This window comes from Lissotriton helveticus, chromosome 3_1, assembly GCF_964261635.1.
Source record: "Lissotriton helveticus chromosome 3_1, aLisHel1.1, whole genome shotgun sequence".
Lineage (NCBI taxonomy): Eukaryota > Metazoa > Chordata > Amphibia > Caudata > Salamandridae > Lissotriton > Lissotriton helveticus.
The window spans coordinates 991248617-991274574 of NC_136061.1; the positions used below are offsets into that span (position 1 = coordinate 991248617).

A 25958-nucleotide genomic window follows, 5' to 3' on the forward strand; every position below is an offset into this window, starting at 1 on the left:
CAACCGTTTTTTTCAAACACATCATGCTCGAAAACATATTTTGAGTTTCAAATTGAAAGGTGGTTGTAGGGCATGTGGTCTAAACTACATGATTCAACCCAGTTCCAATAATATTTCACCTTTCAATCGTTCATCTGTGTTTGCTTATTAGCAAGTTTCGACAAATTGGGTCGCAATTCTCAATTTTGATTATATTCTAAACTTTAATTCCACCTTTGGTCAGGTCTCTATGCCACTTGCCCCACCTTTTGCTCAAATATTCAGTTACAAAATAATTTTTTGTAGCATCATTAACACTCCCAACCAGCCCATCCCCTAATTTATGCCAACTTTACTTAGTCTTTCTACATGCAAAGCTAATTACTTTATTTCTCACTTCAGACATGTCCCTATTTAATATTATGCAGAATTTCCCCTTTGCCCCTATGATTATTAAACAAGGAAACATTTACAAGAATAACAAAACTGTTAATTTAAATTGTTTCAATAAAGCAGCATATCACATGTCAATTGGGAAGTGATGCGGATGATTATGAAACCAATGTATTATATTGACCAAGAGATCTTTCATTTAAGGTTCATCTTGTAAGAATCATTGGCACAGAAATTAGATAAACTTGTTTTGTAGGGGAGACTTTAACACTACAGAATTAGTGGTGTTCACAGACACATAAATATAGAAATGTACACTCATATGTCTAACAGTTAATTAATTATTTGGTCCTTAGTCACATTCACATCATAATCAAACCGCTCAGGCACATTTTTAAGAATTCAACAACTGCAACTGAATGGGATCCACTAATTTTTTGAGGGGAAGGTGCCACGGTTAGTTATGTTTTTTTAGTAGCGAGTTTCTCATACCATAAGGATTTTTAGGTATTGCTTACATTGACCGTCCATATTCAGATTGATTAAATGCTGAGCATGTTCTTAAAACTACCTTTAGCAAACCAAAAAGATTGATAGGAAACATGATTTACTGTGCTCATTTTACAAACTCAACCACGATTCTTTCTTTCAGAGGTGTGAAATGTTATAAGATGTCTGCTTTTCTAAGGGATGGGATAGTTCAGAAGTCTACTTGTCCTGTTAAAAGATCCACTAATCCCTTTTCGAGCCATGCAGGTAGGTGACAAATTATGGCAGCATATTCATTATATCAGAGTTCTGGGCATTACAGGTAGCCTCAAATGTGCTAAATTTTGCAAGCACATGTACATGTTTTTATGAAGGAACCATAGTCAATAATGCAAAGCTGGCAGCTCAATCTAATTGAAAAATATATTTGCATTAGTGAACCATACGTATAACTATTAACAGCTTTTACATGTGCATACAAATCTTGCCTTAGTGTCAGACAATCCTATCTCACAGATCCACATACTGTGATATTGTAAACTAGTAGCAAAATGGTTTGTCTTGCAGAGCGTTGGGCTTACTTGCCCAGTGGACAAAAGAAAAATGTAAGCTTGGTGTCTTAGTTCGCAATACTGCAAGGGCGTCAGTCAATAGGAATTCCACACCCCTGTACTTTCCAGGAAAATTCGATGAAACATGCATAGAAAGTGACAACTAATGGACTTTTAACATCCTGTCTCAAACATTGGAAGAAACATGATTTACCACTACCGAGCAGTGGGGCAAGAGCTGTGATGCTGACCAATACCATCACCCCACTAAATGCATTGGGGTATCTGAAAAACATTTTTTCTCCAGAAAACACTATAAATGCGGTCACAATATAAATAGTTAAAGGGCCCCTTTAGTGTTCATATACCCTCTCAACAAATTCAAGTTCTCCCACCGTTTTAAGCACCACTACAGCAGAGTCACTGGTAACAATAGTATAAGTGGAATGAGTGTTCAATTATTCTAAATGATTTGCCCAAAAAGGTTATTTAAGTAGGGCCTGGGACAGCGATTTTTAGGCAGAGATGTTTCAAGGCCTGGGTAAAGTGGGCAATTGCCCAGGGCCCCTGCCTTCAAAGGGGCCCTCTGGCAAGGTGATGTTTCTAAGTTTGTCTCACTGAGTCTCACTTTTTATTGATTTCTCCATCAGAACCTCCCTCGCTCTGTCTTCCTGCCTCTACCTCTGACTCTGTCTCTCTTTACCCAGCGTCGTTTTAAGGATATCTCGGTCATGGGCAAGACATATTTCAGCGGTTTTGTGCGGAAGTTAAGGTATAATATTGTTGAACATCATGCAGGACAGGCAATAGAATCAAAATTTCTCTGAACAAGGGACCCCAAAATATACCTTGTCCGGGCCCCAAAAAACATTAAGATGGCACTTTCTTTTAAAAAAAGTCTGAGTAATAGAAACACCACAATTTTTTTAATTAGTCACTATTGCAGATCTAAATTAGCAGATTAAGTAGAAGGGCACAAGCTACGTGTTTCATATAGTACTAATAAATACAGACACAGTTTCGGATAGGACAACAATCATAGAATTACCTGCAGCTATCAAATTTAATTGATAGAGACCAGAGCTGTTTTTATCTAAAGATGTTATTGCACAGTGGTTACAAAAGACCAAAAATTAAGAACACAAAGGGATGTAGACTTGTCTTGTGTTACTTTTGTTAACAATTCGTTTGCTAAAAAAACAAACAGAAGATCATTCTAGCTAGAAGCCAAAGGAGAACATAAATGTCATTGCTACTTGATAGTGGGCTATCCATGAATTCATGCTGCTGAATTCCCCAATGCTCAAGGACTTCCATAAGTACTCAAAAGCTTAATGTTTTTAGCTGCATATATGCACATGTCAATGATATGTATGTTATAAAAGACTGTAAGACTAAATGCATGCCCTCTATTTGTCAAAAGGAAAGGATGTGATTGCAGTTTTCTTTTGCCTCATTTCTCCCAAAAAGACCATAGAAAATATGATGAACTTTTTTTTCAGAAAGGGCTATTAATAGCTAATTAGTAAAAGCTGCATATTTCTAAATTCAGCCTTGTATTGTTTATAAAACATGCACATCTGAATAAATGATTTAACTGTAACAAGGACATCAGCTATTCTATAACAGTTGATATGAAATGGCAACTATTGAAACGTCGGAGTTGGGTATAGCTTTGGGAACAATTCTACCTCTTTAGCACAGTCTCAAAGATCGTCCAAGTACAAAATAAATGGGTTTCGATATTGCATGTAAAACCATAAAACACATGGTTCTACATGTAATTTGTTGTAAAGAAAAGCCCCATAAAATTCACATTTTTATTTACACTCAAGCATGGAGATATGGGCTCAAGTATGGGTGCAGAGAGAAAGTAAGACCAAACCCTAGGACAGGCAAATTCTAACATTGTTAGCGAAGCAAGGAACCCTGGACCCAGGCAAGGGGCCAGTAAGACATGTTCATAGAGAGAGCAAGAAAAATGTGACATAACCTAAACCACTGCATCCCACCATTGACAATACACAGATACTCATGCCTGTGGTCGGGAAGTTTGCAAGATAAACATCTATACGGCCCAGCACATAAATACCTTGAATTTCTGTTCAAGCTTGGTTGCCACATAGCTCACATGAAGTGCTTGTTTGATGTGAAATTCAATTAGCCCCTGTAGCAGCAATTCAATTACGTTTTTCCACACCCCTTCTCATACAAAGCACAGAGGGACAGGAGGATGGAAAGGGGCAAGAAACAACACAGAGCGGGATTGAGACAGGTGGAAATGGCCTCCAAACACGTTCACTTTTATGGAGTGCTGCGACTGTTATTAACAATCATTGGCATAGCCAATAGGTCTCGCCGTTGGGACCTTAATAGCGTTTAGCCATGCAACACTTGATGTTCTTGCACCAAGGATATTGTGCTGGATAACTAAACACTTCTAAGGTCCCAAAGGCGAGACCTACTAGATATGCCAATGCTTGTTCTTTATTGCTGGTGGATGGGAGGCGGGGCAGAGGCAGCATGGATGGTGTGGCAAAAAAATGCCATAATGCGACTAGCACTGGTGAGTCACACTGTACTTCATGCTGCTTAATATGTTCAAATACAGTGGAAGAGAAAATTCTGGCTATTGTAGATGATCAGCCTCAGCAGCGGATTTACTTCCACTTCGCATAGGGACGTACGAGGATTATGAAGTTTTGTAATCAACTGTTCAGATAGCGAACGAGATTACAAAGCTATCATTGAAGACCGAGCTACTAATAGCACTCGTGGATACGTGAAATTAGTCACGAAAAGTAGTAGAACATTTGTAGGTATTGCACGTTAATGGGGAAGTGTAGGGTGGACATGTCATGGGGCAGAGGAGTAGCCTCGGAAAATGAATGCGTGGCAGAAAGAAAGCCTCATGCAAAACGCGCTCTGCATCTATAGTACATTGTTGAAGGAGACATCCCATCCATAAGGCATTTGGAAATCCCTGGAGACGATATCTGGAAGAGAAGGAACCTGACTGATGGATCACCGAAAAGAGGTGATGATACCAAGACTGCTTATTATTAAGAAAATTAGCTAAAAGTTGTTTTAACATGTCACAATAGAGATGGATCTATTTGGGCTTTGAAAGGTCGAATGATTGTTTATCTATGGCTATTGTACTGGTTCAGATGAATAATACCTACATATAGATGCTGTGGCTACGACGTTCTGGCAAAACGTTTAATACAATGTGATACAAAAAGAATTTCTGAAAAAACAAGCAATCGCCACTAAGCTAGCAAAATAAATTAAAAATCTGTAACCTGTATGTTACACACTATGCTGGGCAGCAGGTACATTAACACGGGTTGCTATGTTACAAGGAGTCAGAATTCGATAACTATACTGCACAGAGATCGCTCCAGAAATGCATAGCCACCAGAGTTACCTTACAGTTATTGCAGCATGGAACTTGCTGGGTACACAAAGATCTCTGCTGGAGGTGCCTTAACCCGAAAAGTATTTTAAAATGCAACCTGTTATCAAGTAAGCTAGAAAAGACTAAGCGTCACATTTGTCCTTGTTGACAATTTCTTATGCCCAAGTTATTTAGAAAATAAATGTATAGGATGACTGCCAGATTCTGCTCTCTTTCTGCTGTCAGCCCTTGACCACCAATGTATTAAATTCCGGATTATTATCTTCCCTATTTTCAGCACCAAAGTAACTACTCAGATGCAAAGCCCTAATATGCAGAGGTGCAGTTCCTGTGATTGAGGGTTCACATTAAATGCTTTACGGGGGAGGTAAGCAGACCGACAGCTAGGAGGTGTAAGGAAATTGACTGCCCTGAAGGTGTGGTGCAAAAGAGAGCTCTCAGAATTAAGGGGTGCACAGTGACAAGTCGAGGAATCGCACAGTGACAATTCGGGATCGGCGGTAGCTCAAACTGTCTACTGGGCATTTAGGAGATGGCCATACGTGCAGCCCTGATGGGACGTGCTGGATAACAACTCAGGGTCGTTGGGAGTGGGTCACGTTCAGGTCAAAGGGCGGGGGGGCAAACACAGTAACAGATAGAGAGAAAAACTAAATGACAGATCAAGGGGGTAAAGGGTGAAATTAAGCAGTGAGTAACAGCTCCAGACGGTTATGATGGCAGTTCTGCGGAACCAACTTAACACCCAAAACTAATAAGAATGACTGATGGCTCTAAAGCAGGACACACTTGTCAGTTCACGGGGTTGCACACTGACCGGTCCGATAGATGGAGCCAACTACGAGTTCCAAGGGAGAAGACTACAGGTTATAAAAGTGGAGGAACACGATGACAGGTCTGGGAGGAGGCACCAGACAAATGGTTATGTAAAGATGAAACTGACAAGATCTGTTTCCTCGGCTGAAAGTGATGCGGCCACGAGACAGCGAAAGTGAAAGAAAACAAGCAAGAGAGTGGTGCGTGCGTGCATGGGCCCATGACGTGAGAGGAAAGCCAGATGGCCCCTCTGCTCATGCCTGTGCGCGTAACCGCACGCTCGAGGCAACACAGAAAGCATGTAGTCGGATTTTTTAATGCCCACTCACTAAATGTCTCGCCAGAGCAGTGCATGCGCTGGCTCAGGCGAGACCTAAAAAGTCCCTAAAAAAACAGGCAAGCAGTGGAAGGAGTCTTGGTGATGCAAGGAAGAGGTACTAGGGCCATTTTTCAGGGGAAGGACAAACGAATGAAGAGAAAGTAAAGACAGCACACATTGACCAATGAGAAACAAGGAAGTGAGAGGGACGATGAAGCCAAGTAATGTTAATCAATCGGCGGGCTCCAAACCCCTTGCACATAAATAAAATGTCTTGTGAGCGACAGCGTTGGAGCTGTCTCCGGCGAGACCTAAAAAGGCTTCCCGGCTTATACAGGAGCATTGACCTAGTGTTGACATCCTAAAGCAATGTTTAAAAAGGCCTCCCTTATTACACTTCAACGGAGACAGCTCTGGACCAACAAAACTAGGGTAACTAGGGTATCACGTCTTTGTAAAAAGACGTTGGATTTTATGCAAAAAAGGGAACATATCCAAAAGCTGAACGCAGAGAGTCCGCCTCCCCCACTTCAGGTCCGAAGCCACCACAATCGCCTGCGGCTTACCCTAAGGATCATCCCTCAGCCCGACCCTTTTTAACATCTACATGGCACTGCTCGCTAACATCGTCCGAGCACACCACCTCAACATCGTCTCATACGCCGATGATACCCAGCTGATCCTCTCCCTCACCAAGTACCCAACCACCTCCAAATCCTACCTCCACGAGGGAATGAAGGCCGTCGCTGAGTGGATGAAGACTAGCTGTCTGAAACTGAACTCTGACAAGACGGAGGTCCTCATTTTCGGCTCCACCCCATCTGCATGGGACGACTCCTGGTGGCTGGCCATGCTGGGTGACGCCCCGACACCCACCAACCACGCACACACGCAACCTGGGAGTCATCCTGGACTCAACGCTCTCTATGACCCAGCAGGTCAATACGGTCTCCTCCACCTGCTTCAACATCCTCCGCATGCTCCGCAAGATCTACAGATGGATCCTCACTGAAACCAGAAGAACGGGTCACCCAAGCACTCGTCAGCAGCAGGCTGGACTACGGCAACGCCCACTACGCAGGAACCACGACCACACTCCAGAATAGACTCCAACGCATACAAAACGCCTCTCCACGCCTCATCCTGGGACTCACTCGACACAGCCACATCACCACCCACCTGAGAAATCTGCACTGGCTCCCAGTCCACAAGACGATCACCTTCAAGCTCCTCACCCACCCTCACAAAGAGCTCCACAACACCGGACCAGCATACCTCAACAAACGACTGTCCTTCTACATCCCGAACCGCCAGCACATTTCCGTCAACCTCGCACTCACCACCGTCCCACGCATCCGCTGAACGACCACAGGTGGAAGATCATTCTCCCACCTCGCCACCAAAACATGGAACACCCTCCCCATCCACCTGCGTCAGACCCAGGACCTGCTGACCTTCAGGAGACGTCTCAAGACCTGGCTGTTCAACCTGTAGCTGCTCCCCCCCTCCCTCAGCACCTTGAGACCCTCACGGGTGAGTAACGCGCTCTACAAATGTCTGATTGATTGATTGATTGATTGAAAAGCTGAATGCACAGCAGGTACTTCAAAATGGCAAACCTTCAACAGAGGCTAGGTCTTAATTACGTTAAGATCTTCCTTTCATTCTTGAAATCAACAACTGTCTTAAAGCCGCTGTAAAATTAGTCTGTGGGCAATCAGCAACCCAGTACAGAGCACAGTGGTGAGTACGGGCGTAATTCTACAGAAAACAAGAGGTTTTGCCGAGTCACATCTAATTACATTTGGTAACAATTTATTCTGTAGACTGGATCTTAAGAAACTCGCCCAGTCTGAGGGTTATTCACAAAAGTGAAGGTGGAAAAGTCAGACTATGACTAGTTGGAATTGAAAAGGTGGGATTACTTTAAGATTTACATCTCCATACGGATTTTTCTACTTGATTGTAAACTTTTATGTGTGTCAAGTGTCACAAAGGTGCATTTGCAAGTTTAGGCTTTTTTTTTCTTTCGCCACGGGAAAATTCTTAAATTAAATCTGGGGATAGTTACAACAAAATTCTCACTCAAAAAGTACATTTAATACTTGTGAGAAAGTGCCATCTTTCTTGCATTGGTATGCCCACGCTTTTTGCTGAACTGCTGATGTGCTTTGACTGAGTGTGCCCTGGGCTTCTGCCAAACAGGTACCGAGGGCGTGTGTTCCTTCCCTAAAACGGTGTTGAAACTAAACCCCAATTGGCATCTCTGGCCACCTATCAGCCCCTAGTAAATGGTACCCTAGGGACCCAGGGCATGGTGACCAGAGAAGACCCTAAGGGCTGCAGCACTTATTGAGCCACCCTTGGGGCCCTGTACCCTGACACCCACACACTGCCTTTGCACGCTGAGTGTCTAGGTACAGAAATAAACAAAGAGTCAACATGGTACACATCCCTGTGTGCATTGCCCACAAGACCCACTGCTCAGGCATACCTTAGTCACCCCTCTAGCTGGGTGCCCTATGCCAGTGGTGTGGGCACAGGTGCATGTGCTCTGTGCCCCTACAGTACCCAGGGCCATTCCTGGGCACTGTAAGTGCAGTGATGCCATTAAGAGTATATGGTGCTTGGAGGTTGTCATTACGAACTCCACAGCACCATAATGGCTCCACTGAAGGCTGACAAGTTTGATATCAAACTTCTCAGCACATTACACCCACACTGATGCCAGTGTGGGATTTAATGTAAAATGTACCATGCCCACTGAAATCCTAATCTACAATCCACGTCTGGTCCGAGAGGCTGCCTAGGCTGCCACACAGCAGACATGTTGCTGGACCCCTGAGTGGAGAGCCCCCACTATCCTGGGCCTGCAACAATGCACATCCTGGGCGAGGTGATAGGTCTCATCCCCCAGGATGTGCAGGGGAAATCTTCAAAGGCCTGCCGCCCTTGTGAGCTTCTCCAGACCACTTGCTGTACTCAGCAACTGGCCCCCACCGGTTCTGACCCCCACTTTGGTGGGAAGACTGTCAGGAAACCCTACGTCAGGAAGGGGGGTGTGCCAGCCTGTGCCAACCCCATCCCTCAGGTGGGAGAGGCGAGGTGAAGCACGACCCCGGGCTCCAGCCATCTTGAAGATGGGGAGCTCTGCCCAATCACAGTTAGGCTCATGCTCCCCTCCCACAGAAGAGGAGCAGGCTAGGGGGTGTACCCACCCCAGGACAGGGAGCTATTGGTCCCTGCCCTTGCCCTACCTGTAACGCCCCTAAATTCAATATTTAGGGGCCACCTAAACCTTCCTTCCTCATATCCCGATAAGAAAAGAAGAAAGAAGATCAAGAAGAAGAAGACCCGCCGTGCAGCTGCTAACAACAGGACAACACCAACTGACTTGGCCCCAGCCCAACCGGCCTGTCGATCCTGGAACCTGCTCCTGCTTAATCCCGGTGACTCCTGCGGACAGCAACCTTGGACAACCCGGAGGACCTGCCTGCCTTGACCCTCTAACAAACTGGGACTTCCCTGAGCAGAGGCTCTGCTCCAACAGCAACACCCCTGGTGCCAGCCACGAACCACGAATCCAGCTCACTCTGCACCCGCCAAGCCTGGCCCGTGCCCGAGTGATCCAAGACCACGAGGACGTCCCCCCGGTGACTGGGACCCGAAGTCCAGTGCCCAAAGACCCTCCTCGACGACCCAGACGACGCCTGCAGCCTCAGAACCCTGGACCCCCCCAACTGCGACCAGCTGAGGGTAAGCTTTCCCTACGTCAAAGACACCCCTGCACCTGGTGCCCCACAGTCCCCTGTGCCTTCCTTTGGGGTACCTACCCCTTCTCCAGGATCCCAACTTACCTCTCGAAGTGGTGGTCGCACCTGAAGAATCTCCGTCCCCGAGCCTGCAGCCTTTGTTCCCTTTTTACCTTTCCCGTTGGATAACATTGAGAACCTGACGGCTCAAAAGCACCTTGCACCCAGCCGCCCGAGAGCCGCTGGAAGTGCAACTACTACCCTACTCTACTTCCCCACTTGCCCTGAGTAAGTGACCAGGTGTGGTAATCAATAACAGGTTGTGACACTAGAAGTAAGTGTCGTCTCTCCGAGCACAACCAAATTGACGTGGGAGCGTCTTAAAGAATATAATCAACTTCAAAGAATCATGATTTCCATCATATTTTATTCCATGTTTCTTCACAGGAAATGATCAATATCATATAGCTGATTTAGTTAAACATCCTTAAACTTCCCAAGATTTTCAGAAAGACCATTGAGAAATCACCCAATGCATTTCGGACTATTTCAGTCCTTCGTCAGGGGTAGTCTGAAAATAATATAGAAAAAATATATGTCGGATCTTTTCAAGTGTCATATTGCACAAACATGTTACAAAAATCGAAACACTACTGTAAATTAATCACATGCTATACAAACTCATTGTTTGTGTAATCATCAGAGTAATAGATCTGATGCTCCCAAGTGACACGAGCTGAAAACCCCCGATGGAACAGAAGCATTTACCTTGAGATCTGACCTAGCCCTAGGCCTAGATGCCCTCTGTATACTGCAGGTGCTGTCAGTGCACATGGCTCGAGTTGTTTGTAATCACAAAAGAGCCCAGGATAAACCATACCTACAAGGCAGCAGTGAGTCCAACATCTCTTCATTTAACTATGTGAGAAGTCAGTCACCAAGAGAATGATCTACACTCCTCCTTGAAACTATAACATGTGAAGCTAGGGTCACCAGTGAGGTCCCATGGGCCCTCATGCAAGTAAGAAAAAAGCCAGCCCCCATCCCATAGTGCGGAATTTAAAGAAAAAAAAAACAATTAGCGTAGTTGGATGCAGTCGGCCCCTCAGAATCCAGGTGCCACACTGCACCTGCTGCACTTATGATAGCTGCGCCCCTGCACTGGTTCGGTACTATTTTGAAAAGAGGTGCAGGATTCCGAGCAATTTGACCAAAGTAGCAATTGAGGCATTTTTTAAAGGAAAATTCGCGAATCTCGTATTGTTTCTGGAGTGAGCTGGGCCCCGCTGAGAGTGCTACAGAACACAAAGCCCATTCATTCAGAAGTGCCTGGAGACACTAGCATCATTCTACGAGGTGTGTTTGTAGAGCTAGGCGATTTGTTTCTCAGCTTAGAAGCTGGTGAAAGAGCTAAGTGAACTAATGCAAACACTGTAGAGATAAAAACGTTATCATATAACATGTATAGCGCTCTGATACATTCGGGTCTAGCTAGCGCTATACAAGTCTCAAAATAATAATATTAACAGGCTCCAAATTCAGCCTTTCACCCTTCTGAGGTCGATAAAATGAGTAACATTGAGTTGGGTAGTAATGTACATATCAGTGCCTAGATACCAAACAAAAATGGTAGACAGCGCTATGTAAATAAAGTTAATTGTGTTATTTATGTCTGCCACTGCCCTACATAGGTTTGCTCAACAATACTTTTTCCGGGCTAACTAAACATAATTTTACATTAAAAGTAGTACTTGTGGCGTGCACATTCCTTGCACAGGATGTGGTTTCAAAAACGTAAAACAGCACGAAATGTTTCACGATTCTCAGGTCACACATAGTGAACTCACCCCGCAGCTGGTGAAACGAGGTGCAAGGGGTACTGAGTGTTGAAATCCAGAGGTGAAATGGGCAATACTGAACAAAAGGCGCAGCCTCTGAAGAGTTGTGACAGATATAACACCTGAGCTGTGACATGGCCGAGGTGCGAATGGCAGCAGAACAAGCTACAGTAAGGTCCCTGCGAGAGGAAGGGGCAGGGAGGAACGGGTTGCAGACTCTATGGTCGAAGATCAAAAGATTGCAATACAAGAGGAGCCTTCAAATGGCGAGGAGCTAATTGTCTGCCCTGCAAATGGGTGCGGGGAGGAAGCCAAGATAACGATCAGGGAAGAATGCAGCTGGCACAATGGGTGCCACTGCGCGCTCCCGAGACCCCTTGACCATGGGAGTGAAAGTTTTGAGGAAAGGAGGGACATGCACACGTCTTTGGCCATTTGTGTGCTTTCATTATTGAAAGCCATACACAAAGATCAATGGCATGTGTGCGAGGAGGCAGACTCACACTGAAAGCAGTAGTAAAATTGCCGATTGACCAAACAGCCTTGACACTGACGGAAATCGAAACGCTGCCACTCACATTGAGGAGAGCGAATGCCTGAAGTCGCTTCTGATTTACAAGTTTCAAGCAGTATAAAAGAAAACCACAAGTAAATTCAAACACTAGAATAAAAGTGTAGCTTGAATGGCAAAAAGGTAAAGTATAGAGCCAGCCAGCAAGATATGACCTGTGTCAAGCCCCTGCTGTTTAGTGCTCACTGCAGGAAGTTGGGGGCCTGTGGCGGGCTGAGTGCCAGGGTAGAATGCAATCCATGCCCTAAGCTCATACCTCTTGTTCAGGTCCAAACACCATGTATATCATTGGTTGGGCGCCCAATCCCTGTTGTGCAACGCTAAAGGAGTTACACAGCGGGCTTGGAAATTAGTTACATCATAAACGAAACCTAAGAAATTCACTGGGAAAAAAACAGTTACAAACTAAATTATGGTCTAGCTCAAATGTGTAAAATCATTGAAATTCACTAATCATGGTTATGAACACATATGATACACGTCATAACTCACTTATTCCGCTATGAACAAACCTAGGGGTGGGGAGAACTCGCTGAGCTTTACTCCGCAGAATTCTGCAGAGTTACATAAAAACTCCGCAAGATTCCATGGAGTTCCACCCACCCCTACAGTTCAAAATGGGACAAGGAAAAAATTAAGACAAGTAAAGTTGGAAATCATTTAACAAAGCAATTTGGAGTTGCTGAGTCTGAACCACCCAATTACACTCTTAGGATACACAAACCTGGGACGTGCCAATCACCCTAGGCAGCCCCGCTTTAACTGGAAATAACAGTAGTGTCAAGTATTTAGAAATATCGAAGAAGAGCCTATTATGTGAACAATGTACAGGTCGGCTTGGGGAAGGCCTGCCTCATTTTTGATTAACATATAAATTTTGTCCCTGCGGATAGATTTGCATGAAACTTGGCAATCTATCAACTCAGTCAGCTAAGTTTTGTCACAGCAAATTTTTGAAGGTCCATCCATGGGACAGTAAAGTCAAGGGCAGTGAAAAAGTATAATTTCCCATTGTATCTCACACAGGAAACGTTTTCGAAAAGATAAAGCAAAAACCGCGGAACATATTTGCACCAAATGTGGCATGAAAGTAGAACTTTACTCAGAATCCGGACTTTCTTTTTAGTGTAAATTCGTTCAGTGGTTTTTAAGATATTCCTGTTAAATAAAGGTGATGGGAGGACATTAAAGGGTCAATCCAGTGAACTAATTTTTTCAAATTATAAAACAATATAACCGGCAGGATTAGGGTTGGAAACATTTTTTGGGACATTTTGAACCTCAAGAGTCCATGCTGACTCGTGAGTCACGCACTGTGAATAAAAATTTCCAAAGCCATGGGCTGCCAACCCAAAAGTCTTCAGACCTCAGGGCTGTGGTGATGGATACTTGAAAATTAAAACAAACCCTGAAGAAACAAAGTGGTCAGTTTATATGCTGAATTTGACCATTATTCTGAGCCTAACTCGCTTCTACTAGTGAGTTTCAGGAACTGTCAAAAGAAAAAAAAGGTCTAGCAAAGTGGAGCAGTAAAATGAGGGTCTGACTTTGCATGGAATCCAGAACACCTGGTGTGCATGGCAAGAGCCCTAGAGTGCTGTGATTAAACTAAAATAGGGCTGTGTGGACCCCATATAGCTCATCAGATGGATCAAGGTGATGCCATAAATCTGTGTTCAAGGTGCTTTAAGGCGAGGGGGATGACGGCCGCAGGTGACCCATGACCCCGCCCCCGCAATGGCGGCGTGTACCTGGCTGTCAAGTACAGCGCAACAGTCTGGAGGCTTGCAGTGGCTGTTCAAGTGGAAAATCGACGTGGATTTTGGTGAGGGGCGGCATCGGAGGAAAACGCGGGAGTGTTGAGGCTTCCTCTCGGCTTTGTGGCGGTAGCAGTGGCGGCGACTTCCCCAAGCGGCAGCAACTTTCGGCATCTTGGGGGATAGCAGTGAGGAGGAGCAGAGGGGAGAGGCAGCTGAGGAGGATTCTGCAGGCAGCACGTCTGGCCTGGAGTACGCGTCCTCTTAGGATTCAATTGGAAAGAAGACCTGTTTGTCCTTCCAGCTTGCTTCCCCCGGCGGCTGCTTGCAGGACAACAGCAGTGTGAAACAAGTTTGGCGATTGAGCAGGAAATCTGGATTCGGGTTTAAGGACCAAAAACATATATTTTTTTAAACGTAAAAGGAGGTGAGGAGGTGAGGAGAGACTGAGCAAAATTTTGGGAGGAGGTACGGGCTATTTACGGGCTCATTGCCAATTCAGTGCAACAAAAAGTGTAACAAAAGTAAAAAATAAAATAGTGCAATTTAAAGTACACTGAGAAGACAAAGGAACGTTAGTAGTCCAGGACTACAAAGATTGTCAAAAAGCTGTGCCATAAGGAGTGAGGAGTGAGGTGTGAGGGGAGGGAAGGGTAAACCACAGAAAGACAGGCGCACTGCCAGTAAGCCCAGTAAAGCTGAGATTGCGGCCTGGCTTAAAGCAAAAACAAGCCAGGCTTTGGTGAAAAAAGCTGCATTCCGGACTGCCAAAGACAAGGATAGGGGGAATAATTCCTCCTCTCCAGGCCTTGACACCACCTTGGAGAGCTCAGAAGATGAGCTCCCCCTACCTCTATTTCTATGCAAAGTGAGGGGCAGCCGGATTTAGCTGAATCAGGTGTCGATCTGGCAAAGGCTACACAGGAATCAGCTGAAGCCAAGGCAGGCTCAACAAGCCCAGCTCAAGTCAGCCCAAAGAAAAGTGCAAAATAAATTAATGATTTTCCATTCTTTATAAAGAAAACTACCCCGAAATCTTCACACCCCTAATTCCCCCTTCAACTTTGGGTTCAGTCTCCAAGCCGTCCAACGCCTTATTGCCAGATACAGGGCTGGTTTCAAAAGTATTAATAGCTCCCAGAGATGTGGGATCAACGCAACTTACCCCTGAAATGGGCCCCCTGAAATGGGCCCTCTTAGGGGCCGGCAGCACCAGATGGATCAGACTCAAGTACAGTCCTAAGTTCATATTCAAGCACAAGCTTTGGCAGCACCCCTCATGCCCTTAACCTCCCAAAATATGGCAGAGAATGTAATATCTAATCCGGATCCTTCTCTAGTACAGGATGCAGTCGATAAAAGCAGGTAGTCTACGATTGAGACTCCGTTGAATCCGGGGCCATTACAACCCCTTCTTCAGTCCACAGGCACAACTTCAAATAAATCTGCAAAAGAGCTTAAGGGAAATACCATTAGAGGCTTCATCGGCCCTAACAAATCCTTTGGTACAGTTGGATCCCAAGGCAGGAAGCATGAGTGTGAACACCGCGCTCTGTTTGAAAACCCATGCCAAGGCTCAGAGACAAAGGGGATGTACCAGCTAGACATTAGAGACATGTTGAACTTCATTTTTGAAGAGATCCGTGAAATGAATAAAGCACAGCAAATAGAGATTGCTGCCTTGCATTTGAAACTGGGGAAAATTGTAGAAACAATGTCTGGGTTCCCGATTAGACTGCAGGAGGCTGAAGCGAGAATTCTCTTACTAGAGGATCAAATGAATATGGCCATGGGAGAGGCCAAGGAAGCAGCAAAAAAAGAAAATGTTTCTAGAGAGTAAACAGGAGGAACTCGAGATCATTCTCGGAGGTCAAACCTCAGCATCGTCGGGGTTCCCGAAGATATTGAAGGCTCACAACCTATCTTATGGGTGAATTCATTTATTAAACAGAATGTACTGCCAGAGTTTGAGGGTGTGTCTTTATCAAAAGAGAGAGAGGTCTAGAAAGCTAGTCCGTATCCCCTAGGTTTATATGTAGAATCAATAGGGACTAGCTTACTTGTGAATTTAACATAGACTCAAAAGCTGTATGGTAAGGTGCAAAACATTATGTTTGTTCATGAAGCCCTCACCCACCAACCTGGTTGGTGGCATGCTTCATCATGGGGCCCACCCAGTGACACCGAGTGTGTCCCGGGTGTGCTTCGATGCCTGGATACAGCGGAGCAGGTATGTTACTGAAAGTGCAGTGTGGTGAAGTGAAGGTGAACGTTTAAAAGCTATACAGGGATCCCAGTACCAGAGGGTAACATTATACTTTAATGACTGGGCCACTGTTGGCATTAAAAGAAGGCTGCTGGATGTATTAGGAGTATATATTAGGCTCTCCTGCATCCAAGTGTGGTCTACATGTTTCAGCCAGGCCTTATGATTAAAACTAGCTTTCCTCAGAGCCAGAAAAGTGGTGGTGCAATCATCTTAATTTAAGTGAATGTGTGATTGGTCAATGTGAAGCACTCGCTAAGGTGCTCTATGTGTGGGAGGGGGATTCTCTCTCAAAGCATTAGTTGGCAATTCGCCAAGAATGCCCCATGGAGTAGTCCTGGCAGTGCTAATGGCCGATACTTTCAGTCGGCACCTGCGGTGAACCTCTTGCAGTCTCGAGGACCTCCGAATTTGAGGGTGACCTCACTATTACAAGAGCCCATCGAGTACCGGCACAACGCTTTCCTAATTCTACCATTCCCAGAACTATCTTGTTAAATTTTATGGACTTCCAGGTCAAGGAGAGAATCCGGTCAAAAGCGATCCAGCAGAGACAATTTGCTGTGATTGAAACCAGTAAATGCCGTATTTTTTCTGACATGACTGCCGCTGCTGCATGAAGGAGGAAAGAATTTGTTAAGATTCTCCATCTATTTAAGGCCCATGGTGCACACGCATCAATTGTGGAGCAGTCGAAACTGAGAGTTTTGGTTAAAGGGAAATTTTTTATGTTTTCAGATGTAGAAGCACAAGCCCTTTTGAAGGAGATCTCGTCAGGGTCGGCAGGGTCTAGTACTCCAATATGGTTATATATAGAAAATGATGTGTTTTTTAGCCAGTCAATTTTGGTTGCCTTTGAAAAGGATTGTGGGGGGCTCAGGGGTCAGTCGAGGTCACTCAGGATGTAATTCCATGACACCCAAGTGGGTAGATGGGAGGGGCGAAATGTGGTTAGCATGGTTGGTAGGGGTTCTTCTACATTTCAGGGGGTGGGTTCTTTTCAGGGGGGCCTGGAGGGCAGGGTGGATTGGGTTCATTGCAATAAAAAGAGTAGAGTAGGAGCAAAAGGTACAAATATTACTCAATTAAAAGTTCAAGTCTATTTTGCGATTAGAAACCTTGATGGACACTAACAAATGTAATATCCTATCCATTAATGCTAATGGAATTTTAAACAAACAAAAATACGGCGCCCTTATAAAATGGTTGATATCTTTTAATCCCCAAGTGGTGTTCTTTCAGGATACACATCTAAAATCAAATGCTCCTAAATTATTTTTACCCAGGTTTTTTTCTCATGTATTCTTTGCATCGGCGGGATTGGCCCTGAGAGGAGTTGCCATCTATTTTTCGAGAAAATTATCTTGGGAATTTTTACAAGTTCAGATAGATCCACAGGGGAGATGGCTATGGGTAGTGGCTAGGCTACAGGGGGAAATTTTGAATTTTGTTAATTACTATGGTCTGGTTTCGGACGACACTTCCAGTCTGGTCAAAATTAATGAGATTTTGAGGGGGGCACCGGGGCAGTTTATCGTAGGAGGGGATTTTAATTTCATACAGGATTTGAAAAAAGACACTTCAAATAAAAATAAGAAACAACTGAAACCGAACACCAAAAGAATTATGGAAGCCCTTAAACTTGAATACCAACTAGTATTTCCCTAGCGCCATAGCAACCCAGATAAAACAAATGTTACTTGCTATTCGCATCGTTTCTGAACTGCATCTCAAATTGATTTTTTTCTTATATCTAGATCTCTCCAGGGCTCCAAGATAGATAGCGGGTGTAATCCCTTCTCAGACCTTGCAAAAGTTGAGCTCGAAATTGTATTTGGTGTGGAAAACAGAGAGTGGTCCAGGTGGCAGCTGGACCGCACCCTGCTCCAAGATCAGGATTGGGTGGTGGGCTTTAGAGAATGGATCTCTGAATATTTCAAGATTAACGATAACACTGCGGAGCCTTTCTCTGTGTCGGGTGGGTTCAAAGCAGCAGCTCGTGTCCAGATCATCGCCTATACAGCTGCCCAGGCAAATGGTAGGAGGCTTAAAATAGCCAAGTTACAAACTGCAGTTGAAAAAGAATATGCCCTTCAGCTCCAGCAGTATCCTAACCAACTTGAGCAAGCAAGAGCAGCTCTGAGAGACTTTTTTGTATTGGAAGAAATTTGCAGTTTAAAATGTGCCAGTAAAAGGTTTATGAAGACAGTCAGTTAGTAGGGAAACTTTTGGCGAACATAACAAGAAAGAGACAGGAGTCGGCAATAATAGTTAAGGTACGGGATCCCCAGACCGGCCAGGAAGAGGTCAACGGTGATAAGATTTCACAGTTTTTTTTAGAGCATTTTCACCGTATTTATTCCACAGAGTATTTAGTGGGGGAAGAACTGATCCAGGATTATTTTTCTAATATAGATGTCCCTAAACTTTCAGACAGCGGGATCAGTCAATTAGGATCTGATATAAACTCTGCAGAAATATTGACTTCTATTAAAGTAACAGCTGGGGCAAAAGCATGTGGCCAAGATGGCTTCCGCATCGAATTTTATAAAACCTTTTCAAATGAATTGCTGACACCTCTGAAAAAACTATTTAACTATATTAAGCAAGGAGGGTTGGTGCCCGCAACTTTTAAAGAAGCGATAATAGTGTCATTTATCAAAAAAGATAAAAATCCTGAGGATGTAAACTCTTCTAGGACCATCAGTCTTTTAAATTCGGATTATAAGATTTTAATGAAAATATGGGCCGAATGTTTTTTATTTGCTGCCCAGGAGGTAATTCATAGTGATCAGACAGGTTTTATAGCGGGAAGATCTATGGCAGCTAACACTGAGTTTTTAATACAGGCTTTGGACTATTTTAACACCAATTTAACCCTGGCATGTATTATAATGGTCGATGCTGAAAAAGCATTTCACCTGGTTAATTGGACGACCCTGTTTTTCTCCCTCGGTCAATTCGGATTTCCAGCTCAGGTTATCGATATGCTATGCAATATTTATCAGGGGGCCTCGGCCCAGGTATTAACCACATTGGTGCTAAGGCAATTCCCGCTGGGTGCTGAAATTTCCAAGATCCCATTCTTCATGACAAGGTCAGCTCCTCATTAGCACAGCTCCAGTGTGCCTCATGACGAGCTGACCTTGTCATGAGCATGGAAGGGGTTAATTAACACAAACCGGGCAAGATCGATAAAAATAAACCGGGGGACTAGACAGGACTGTCCACTTTTGCCCCTGCATTTTACCTTTTTTATAGAACCATTAGTAATTAAAATCAGAAATAATGCTGCGATCCAACCCCCTATTCCCCGAATGGCCAAGCTGAAACTTTTCGCGGACGACATAATTTTAAATCTGATGCCCAATAAAGAAAATATGTAAAGTGTATTGAGGGAATTTAGAGATTTCGAACAAATTGGGGGCTACACAATAAATCCTAATGAAACAGAGGTCCTTGCCCTCAACGCCGATCGAAAACTTTTTCCAACTTGTTTGCGGGTTCAAGCCGCTAATCAAGACCCAGTTATATATCTTGGGATATTTGTAACTAGCCAGTACCATCAGCTATATCATCTGAATTATACAAGAATGAAAAATAAAATTAAGAGACTTTTGGATCAGTGGCTTTTACTCCCTCTTTCACTAGTGGGCAGGGTTTCATTAATCAAAAAGTTTGATATTACCGTTGCTTATATTTCTATTTAGTAGTGTCCCAATAAAGATTAATGCATCCTTTTTTGAAGGAATGAAAACGATGCTTAGAGGTTTTGTCGGGGGGAAAAAAGTATCCAGGGTCAAGCTGTCAGTAGCACAACTATCAATCGACGAGGGGGGCCTTGCTCGACCTCATTTAAAAACGTATTATGAGGCTGCCTTTAGATATAGTGGCGAGATTGATGGGATCCAAATGTATTTCAGATAGCTTCATCTTTGATAAAATGTTACAAGAAATTGGTTCTCAAACCCGTGTTTTTAAAAACCTCCAAACTTCCAAACAAAAAAACAGATACAAGACCTTAAGGGAATATTCTTTTAGACTTCAGTCCTTTATTAAAAAGACTGGCTCCTCAGTTGTACAATATCTGAGTTTGAGGGAGTGTACCAGCCTAGGCCTTCAATTAAAGACAAGCCATTTAACAAACTGGGAAAATTGTGGGCTACGGGAGTGAAGACATTTAGTTATTCAAATTAGGGTGGTTACTTGGCAAGAGGTGATGACAAGGGCTAATAACCCTAGGAGACCCATATTTTTTGAATATCTGCAAGTTGTTCACTTTTTAAAAAATATTATTGGTTTTTTTGAGTCTCCAAACAAATTGGTGGCAGCCCTTTATGGGGCCAAAATTAATGGCATAAGTAATTGGTACAGGTTGCTACACTGCCAGGGACAAACTTCATTGATAGAAAGCCATCTGGGTAAAATAGGCCAGGAGACACAATGTGCTTTTTCATGTAAGGATTGGGAGACCCTATGCCACCTAAGAAGCAAATCCCTGCGCGTGGCCAATTTCAAAAGGATGGCATTTCTATCACGCTGGCTCGCTTATTTGACTCCGGAGGCCCTGGGGAAAAGATTTCTGGAGTTTGAAAACAAGTGTTTCAAATGGCAAGTCAATGGTCAGGGTGGGTGGCACCATATTTTTATTAACCTGTCCATGGTTAGATCCCTTTTGGGAGGCAATTTTTGCAGCTATAGAGCTGGCAATCGGGAAGAGAATACAGCCTGAGGCCGAGCTGGCCCTATTTGGCATATGCAAAAATAGAATGATGTTAAACAAGGCTGAGGAAATGTTTGTATTTATCTCTTGTACTGTAGCCCGCTCCTTAATCCTTCAGAACTGGAAATCCAGTGAGGTTCCCTCCCAATTGAAGTGGTTCAATAAAATGAAAAGGACTCGTAATTTCGAAAAAGGCATATGCAAGTCGAGTAGGAGCCATTAGGAGATTCGAAAAAAATTTGAAGTATTTTGGAAACCTAAAAGAGTTAAAGGGGGGTGATTAATACTTGATATTGATATTGATGTTGAAATTGTAGCAGTTTTTTTGCGATTAAGAGCACTAGCGTTTTTTCCTTGATGGTTGCACTTTAGAAGCATTAGCACTTTTTGTGGTTATTGCACTTTCTAATATTTGCACTTTTTTGCTGATGCACTTTATCGCAGGTTTTTGCACATGGTCTTTTTTAAACTATTAATGATGATATTGGCTGCTAACGTTTTATCTTTTTAATCTTATCATAGCAGGAAGAAGCTATTTAATGTTTTTAAAAGGTTTCAATAATTGTGTCTTTTGATTTTGATCATGAAATGTATATCATGTACCTAATGCTCTGCTCAATAAAAAACATTAAAAAAGGCCTTCTTCATGGCATGCGCAGCAAGATCTAGGCAGGGTGTAGTATTGAGTGAAGGGTATGGCATATGACCAGACCCTGTGCCCAACCCCCACCTCACAAGGCTGTGTGCCGCTTGGGTGTGCCTGCAGCAGTACATCATTACATTAAATACAAAACCACGTATTCACATAAAAGCAGATAAAACTGGACTAATACCTATTTCAAATTACAGTACTGTGGGTTAGAGGTGCCCTTATAAAAGAATCTAAAATAGGTATCACTCAAACCTATTGGCCCAAATCAAAGCTCACCATGCTTATAATAACCAGGTTTAGAGAGCCTGTCTAAGTATTGAAAATTAGCATTGCTACTTGATGTTACATGTAGGTGAGCGCCGCTCTATCGTCGCACATTTCTAATCTGACAAGGGAATGCCCACGCATTTTGGACACCTACATGGAAGCTGCCCATTGGTTTCCTCTGCATAATGAGGTAATGTTAGGTTTCTAGTATGCACACTGCATTACCAGTTCGTGGAATATAGATTTTTAGCAGTCTGTTCTGTTCCCCAAGTATATGAATGACTGCCACAGATTCTTAACCGCTACCGCGTTTTCCCGCTGTGCGCTGATTTTTGAAAATCGCGCTGTTTATGACAAAGCCAGCTCGTCATCCGCGTATCGCAGGTAACGCCGACGAGCTGGCTTTGTCATCCGCATCGAAGGGGTTAATTTGAGAGCAAGCCAGCAAATAGTAATGAACGCTATACAAATGCAATCGTTATGTACACGCAACGGAGCACATTTTGTCCAGCATTCACAGGTACATGCCCCAGACTGGTACTCCTTCACACCCCTGATTGGGGCACGTAAGATGTATGTGGGGGCAGAGAAATGGTGTCCGTTTCAAAGAAGGAGCCTTCTCCTTTTCAGGTTTAGAAAGTCGTGTGATGAATTTAAACGAGTGTTAGAAAGCAATGTGCACTGTTTTGAAACAGAAATGGTTAAAATCGTGTTTTGTCACCATGAGACTCCAACTGTTGTCTGGCCGAATTCGGACCCACACCCAGGACCCATGTCAGAAGCCTCAAAATAATCCCTCAACAGCAAACTGGACATAACTGTACAAGTCCATGCCATCACTGCATCCTTCTTACACACGATAGAAATGCTGAGGAAGATCTACAAATGACTCCCAGGAAACACAAGAAAAACTGTCACTCAGGCCCTAGTCATCAGCAAGTTGAACTATGGAAACAACCACTAGGTTGGGAACACCAAGAAACTCAATAGAAGACTACCGACCATCCATAACTTGGCAGCCAGACGCACCCTCAACCTCCCACACAGAACTTACATTACACCTCACCTCTGGGAACTACACTGACTTGCAATACACAAACGCTCTCAATTCAAACTCTTCACTCACACATTCAAGACACTTCAACACTCAGGCCCCACCTACCTGAACAGTCGCATCTCCTTCCACCAAACATCCAGACACATCCACTTCGCAGGACTCCTACTGGCCAACATCCCAGGCATACACAGAACCATATCAGGAGGACAAGCTTTTTCTTACATTGCTCCTAAAGTATGGAATGATCTCACGCTCCAAATCAGGGCCTCCTCCTCTCTTTTTGAATTCCACAAGAAGCTGAAGAACTGGCTTTTCAATTAACCAACCTACCATAGGCAGAGCTTGACACCAACACTGGACTGACCATACTAGGCATCAGGCGTTTCCCCAGGAGGCTGAAAGGGTGGGAAGCCGACTTTGTTACTGGGAGGCTGGTTTTACAGTGCTGCACTGTTGGCACCCAGTAACAAAATCAGCAGACTACAGGGCCGGACTGGCCGTAGTAGGCACAGGGCGTTTTTCCAGTGGGCCAGAAGGTGTGGGCTCGTTTTTTAATGCTGGGGGGCGTTTTTGTTACTGGGGGCCAGTTTTGCAGCAGTGCTGCAATATCTGTCCCCTGAAACAAAAGCAGCCGGAGAGCTTCTCACTAGCAACCCCCTCCTTGTGGGCCGGTCCAACTGAATTGCCAGGTCTGGTTTGTGTCCCCAGTCTGGCCCTGGCAGACAACTTAACCAACACAAAACTCACTTTCGTTTCCATCCTACCTGTGTTTTAAAGCAGTGGCTGCAGAGTTATTTGTATATCAAGCAGCAATAAAAATGTCAAGATATCTTTGGAGATTAATCTTCCTGCTGGAGTTTGGTCTAGTGGCAGTTCTAACTCATCAATAAGGTAGCGCAGAGGGTTAATATGCCTGCTGCAAGTGAACTTGTACCGCGCAGATCACATAAATGTATCTCATGTAGATAGCTCAGTGGGTTACTTTTTGTCACAAAAGATCTTTTTGTTACTGTGCAGTACAATAGTAATATAGCACAGTGAGCTATGAACTGCCATCAAAGAGCTGCATGCGTAGTACAAGGAACAGGTTAAAAAGTTATGTTTTTTCCAGTCTTTCATTATCCTAATGTTGCTAAAAAGGGTTTGTTTGGTTAGAAATAAATTCGTATTAAAATGCAACACGAACCACTGTATTACGTTTTGAATCTAGAGTTTGTGCTTCTTCAGCCCAAGCACTCCTAAAAACATGCCTACACCTTGTAGTGCTCTTGGTTTTATGTAAAAAAAATTATACACTGACTGCACATATATTATTCATTGTCTCTATGTGTGTTTGATGTAAAGTGCTCCGACACCATAATCTGGAATAGGAAATGCTATAAAACAAATAAAACATACGCGCGATGGGCTATGGAGAGATGAGAGGCACTGTTGAAGGGTGATAGTGAGGGAATCATTGAAGGGCCCCAATAAAGATGGTTGTATCCTAGTGCACTTTCATTTAGTATGCTTTAAAAGCTAATACAATTGAATATATATTGAAAAATGGGTTGTAGAGTGCACCATTTACCTATATCTACTTGGGGGGGGGGAACCCCACTCCCCCCAAAACCCTACTTGTAGTGCTCGGGCTCGCTCCCTGCGGTCCCTACACGACCTATGGGGGCTGGTATCGGAAAATTTGCCAGGGCTGCTCTGGGTTCCTAGTCCAGCCCTGCTTGACACACAGCTGCTCAATCACAGGATGCCCTCGCGGGAGATACGGTGCTTTACAAACACACATAACAAAATAGCATAACAGAACTGGTTTACATAGTGCTGGGAATAAAAGTTCAGCGTTTAATTTAGTAATGATAAGTAACTTACAGTACTGGTTTATGCTGTAATGAAATTAAATCTGTTCTCTTCTGATCCGTAGAGGAAATTAAAGTGCTCCGATTTTATTGTGTAACATTAATGACCGTGTGCTGCTTCACCCCAGAAAAGGAAACAGATGTGCGCTATTTGTCTCCGTAAAACAAAGGAATGTGCGTTCTTATTCAGTAACTGAAGTGAATGTGAACAATTTTGGCATTGGCACAGATACACCGAGGAATGCACAATCCTGTTTAGTAATGGGAAAGAACTTTGCGCCATTTTGGAAATGTCATAGAAAGGAATGTGCACTCTCTTACTCAGCATTGGAGAGGAATGTGCACTGTTTTTGGTCTTGTAGTATAAAGGAATGTGTCCTTTTGCATTGAGCAATAGAAAGAAGCATGAACTATGCTATGTATCCATGTATTTATTAACTTTGCAAAGTTGGCACTGTGAGAGAAAGGAATGTGCAAAGCTTTACTGGAGACAAAAGGATGTGCACTGTTTATTCGGTGGTGGGAAGGAAGGTGTCCTGCTGTATGCATAGACAGAGTGACTTGTTTAGAAGGGCGCAGGCCACAGGGAAGATGTGTTTTTGTTTTACTCGTGCGGGTGTGATCCACGGCAGTGTACATAATAACACAGCGTTCGATGGTGTGTACGTATAGAGATATGGAACTACTCTAGGTCCTTAACACATACTGTGTTTGACCATAACTGCATGCTTAAACACGATTAATGTGGTTAGAGACGGTTTGGGTGTGCCATGTTCTTTGGAGCTGAGATAAGCTATTTGCAGTAGGCTCTGACGGAAAAAGGCGCGTATTAGACTTTTCAAAATCATCTTAGCCCCATCAGCCCTGAACATGAGCTGTCAGACCCCGTTCAGTGGACGAGGCAGCAAGCAGGGGATACTGTGCCTCGACCCTCGCGATGACGCAGGTCGTTCACCTCTGATGGCCCAGGGTCTGCCTTATCATGGCTCTGCAAACTGGGTCAAGGACAACTTATTTATCACTTTAGTGGCAGTAATGGCGAACAGTCACAGGCTTCGCAAGCTCAGGGTTAAGCTAAGCAATCACATAAACATTCAATGAATGGCCAATTCAATGCTCCTCTTTTCTAGAAAGAGAAGTATGTTGATGCACGCAAGAACGGTGTGCTATGAATTATAATAACAGGGTGCAATTTTTTTAGAGCCTACTTTAGAGTTTGATGGACAGGAAACTATCTCAAACACAGCGGAGTAC

The 25958-nt window shown here is 43.9% G+C and overlaps 1 protein-coding gene across 2 annotated transcripts in view; it reads right to left on the bottom strand.

Annotated features, from left to right (window-relative positions):
* The window catches only part of ITGA4 (integrin subunit alpha 4), a 628337-nt gene that overhangs the window by 314738 nt on the left and 287641 nt on the right, over positions 1 to 25958 (bottom strand). The gene's annotated exons all lie outside the window — the stretch shown is intronic.